Genomic DNA, 4,296 nt, shown 5'->3' on the forward strand with positions numbered 1-4,296 from the left:
ATTCAGAATGAAGATTTATCCTTGACATGGACCTTTTTTTTTTTTTTTTTTTTTTCCTAATAGCAAAGACTTGCATTCAGGGAACTGGGACAGGAATTTCTTTATTCCCCTTTGGAGGTTGTGTTGTCTGGGGCCTCTGGATTGGCCCAGTGGCTCTGTGGAAGTGACCGGGCAGGCTCTTTGCCACAACTCAAGCTGAGCCCCTGAGGCTGATGCCCTATTGTCCGACGCAGCCCTCAGTTGTGTGTAGGAACAAGAGGAAGATTGCTCTCCTTTCTCCTGGGTCCCCTGTTAGTGGGTTCTCCGTTCCTGCTTCTGTCTGTGGCCCTGAGTCCTTAAGCCCAGAGTGACTGGGAGCCCTTCTCCCACCCCACAGAACCATGGCCGTTCTGCCTTGTTCTCACTTCCCTCTCCCCCAGGAGGTCCTGGCCACGGGATTCTGTCTGGAGTCAGGATAGATGACTCATGCTGCAAGAATTCTTCACTTTACTTGAAAGACCAGCCAAGGAAAGGAAACTCCCTTGCATCTGGCGTCCTTCTGGGGGCCGTGGGGGCTGGCGGTGCTCTCTCCGACTGGCAGGGAAGGGAAGGCTATTTTGTCACAAAGCTGCCGAGATATCTGTTTCCTGAGGTTGCTGTTTATTCTGCTGGAGGCTGAAAATACCGGGTGAGAAGAAAGTTTGATTTCACCTACAAATACGGCTAATGTGGATTCTTGGAAGGATTGGTTGAAGAAAATAGGGCATGGACAGGACTTTCTGAAAGAAGCATGTGTGATGGTCCCAAATACCTATGAACATCTGGGGCCTGATTCTCTCTTTTATAGCCAGCAAATAAAAATAACATAGATTAGGTCAACTGGGTGGCTCAGTTGGTTAAGCGTCCGACTCTTGGTTTCAGCTCATGATCTCAGGATCGTGAAATCGAGCCCCATGTCAGGCTCCCTGCTTAGCAGGGAGTCTGCTTGTTTCCATCTCCCTCTCCCCAACTCATGCTCTTTTTCTAAAATAAAATAAAAGAAGAAGAAGAAGAAGAAGCTCCTAATATATTAAAAACAAAATAGCATGGATTGTTCTAGAAATTTTGCCCTGATGCCCTATCACACAAGTCCAAACTAGAGTTCTCAGTTTCATTCAAGGGAGGATTCTTAAGATATATGAAAAGAGGGGGCAACATGCATAAGGGCAGTAATGTAGATTAAAGAAATCCCCAGGCCAGCCCAAAAACAAGTTCTGAAACCCAAGCCAAGAGGAACTGCTGCAGAAACTCTGTACAGTGTTAAGTGAGCTCATTGCTAGCTATTTCCCTGTTTATCGATACCCGGTATCACACCCAGAACCAACTTAGCCTGAGGCATACTGCAAAAGCTCTGCTCAGAAGTGTATCTCCCAGAGCAGATCGCCAAATATGCAAGAATTGTGGGAGCTAGTTGTTAAACTGTTGGTAGCTTGAAATAGACGGTGGTGGGAGTATTTATACCACAGAAATTGGCACACGCTACAAATCATAGCTTTTTCTTTTTTTTTTTTTAAGGGATGATTTACCAGCACACCATTTCCTGGGCTGGAGGAGAAAGAAGGAAAGGATCTGGCCAAAGGGCAGCACCTGAAGGCAAGTCACAGAGTTTAAAGTGTGTGAACCACCCAGAGTTGGCTTGATGGGTCCCCAAGTCTGGAGATGTGCAGCAGTGACCATCGGAGAGGCAACCATCAAGCGCCAGGGGGGTATCCAGGACCCCAAGGCTTTCCCCCACACGGAGGGAATATTATGAGCTGATACGGTGGGTGTGCTCCCCGCAGTGCTGGGGGAGATTAAGGAAAGCCTGGGCTCATGCTTGGGTGGAGCAGGACGGAGAAGATCCACCCAGCCTAGAGGAAGCCAACCTGTCCAGCGAATGGTGACCCACCAAGAGAGCAGCTGAGGAGCCAGACAACCAGCTGAGGGGACGAGGAAGAGCCAGCATGAAGAGCAAAACCTGATAAAAGCAGGGTTTTCTAAAACCACACTGGATAGGGACACGGGCTTACCCAATTAAGCAAAGGTACTGTGGCCACTGCGGCCGGAGAGCTCCTGGGTGCACAGATCACTCACCAAAAGTATCATCATGTTCATTGTGTTTATGGAGGGCTCCTTCTGCTCCAGGCACTATTCTGAGAGCTTGACATAGGATATCTCATCCCGTCTTCACAGAAACAGCACAGAAAAGGACTTGCTGACTCCATTTTTACAGATGACGAAACTGGGCACAGAGACTTTACTCAGCTACTAGGTAGAAGAGTCAAGATTGGAACTCAGGCCGTTTGACTCAAAGCCAGGTCTCTGAGGATGCCACTCGAGATTTGCTGGTCTCTGCTTCTGGAAACTTCCCCCCCCCCCCCCCCCGGCTACAGTCTCACCCCCTCGAGACCACCAGAATGGAACCATGGTTGCTCCCTCTACAACCCTTCTGATAGCTGAATACAGCTATCATGCCCCCGAGTCCCTCTCTGTTCTCCAGGATTCACTTCCTCTGTTCTCTCGGTCGCTTCTCCTGGGGATGGCTTGGATGACCCACGCCATGAACTTGCTGTGGAAACTTGAGCAGCTCGCTCTATATGCAGAATCAGTAGGACGGAGAAAGCAAATGCCACATCCTTTATTCTAACATTATCAGCCTCTGTTAAAACATCAGCTCATGAAAAAAGAACAAGCTACAGAACAGTGTGTTAGTAGGGTTTCCCATCTGTAAAATGGTTATTTGTGTGTCATAAAATACACGTGCACACACAGAGGGTTTTTCTTTAAAGTTTTTTTTATTTATTTGACAGAGAGAGACACAGTGAGAGCGGGAACACAAGCAGAGGGAGTGGGAGAGGGAGAAGCAGGCTTCCCGCCGAGCAGGGAGCCTGATGCGGGGCTTGATCCCCGGACCCTGGGATCATGAGCTGAGCCAAAGGCAGACACTTAACACTGAGCCACCCAGGCGCCCTCACACAGAGTTTTTAATCGGCACAGAACTAAGTCTCCCAAAGGGGAAAATCTAATTGTCCCCCAGGCTGGGGATGGGAACAAGCAACTGAGTGATTTCACACAAAACATGCTTCCACACGCATCGAAGCTTTCACAGTAGTTATGTATATTTTTATGATTTAAAAATTAGGATACAAAAATAATTGACTTCTGGAAGTCCTTCCGTGACTCTCTTTTTTAAACAACGCTATTTAGAAGCTATTTTTTATAACACGAAGATGGAATCTGCAAGAAACCAAGCAGAAAGTTCCCTCTACAATAATTTCATTCTAGATATCACGATTTAATTAGATTTCAACTCACCCTTTTCCCCAAAAGCCTAATATGAAATTTCGAAATTTATGGTCCCCAGCTCCTGCTGTGGTCTTCTGGCAGCAAAATAATTTTCCGAAGATGTGCTAGATGCACGAACCCCCTCCCCCCACCCCGCCCATGAGTCTGGGTGTCTGGGACAACATGCCAGCCAGCTTGGCCCTTCGTTGGCCAGTTCCAAGCCCATGCTGCTAAGGGGACTGGCAGAGCGATCGATGATGTCTACACATCCTTTCCAACGTGAGGCCGTCTACTCGCCCCCCCTTTGCTGCTTCTGAGGGTGCTCAAGGTCTTCATGACCCCACAGGGAAAGAGGACCTGACCTCCTGCAGGCCTTGAGCAGACATCCCGGGAATCCACACGGTTGCCGAGGCACCGTGCCGAATGTTCTGGAGCTGGCAAGGCGTGGCGCCCAGTGCCTTGTACGTCTCTGTCAAAGCTGTGGCACTTGGACCGGTGGTATTACCTCTCCCTGGCGATGGAAACCAAGTTCCATGGAGGGGAAGTGAGTCGCCCCGAGTCCTACCACTGGGGCCAGCTATGTTCCTTCCAGCCCACAAGCACATATTTGAACTAGAATGTGGACAGCCTGGAGCCTGACTCGAATACCACTGTGGGGGGTTAAACAATGTCGGCCTCGTCATGAAGCAATTGGGAAAGATCTGTCAATGTTTAAAACTCTCAGGCCCTTTGACAGCTTCACTTCCAGGAATTTATCCCACACAGACCTCCACGTGCTGAAATGATATGCGTCCATGCACATTCACTGTAGCCTTATTTGTATGACAAAAAATTAGAAATGACCTAAATATCCTTCCATAAGCAATATTCAAATAAATCAGGGCACGTAAGATGGGATCCATATAGGCCTTTAAATGAGAAGAAAGCAGACTGATATGCTCTGATGTGGAATGAGCTCAGAGAGGTAGCATTAGGTATCAGAGCTGGGGAAAGCTGTTTGAAAAGTATGCACAG

The sequence above is a fragment of the Neomonachus schauinslandi genome, chromosome 3 (genome assembly GCF_002201575.2).
Source record: "Neomonachus schauinslandi chromosome 3, ASM220157v2, whole genome shotgun sequence".
NCBI classification, from domain to species: Eukaryota; Metazoa; Chordata; class Mammalia; order Carnivora; family Phocidae; genus Neomonachus; species Neomonachus schauinslandi.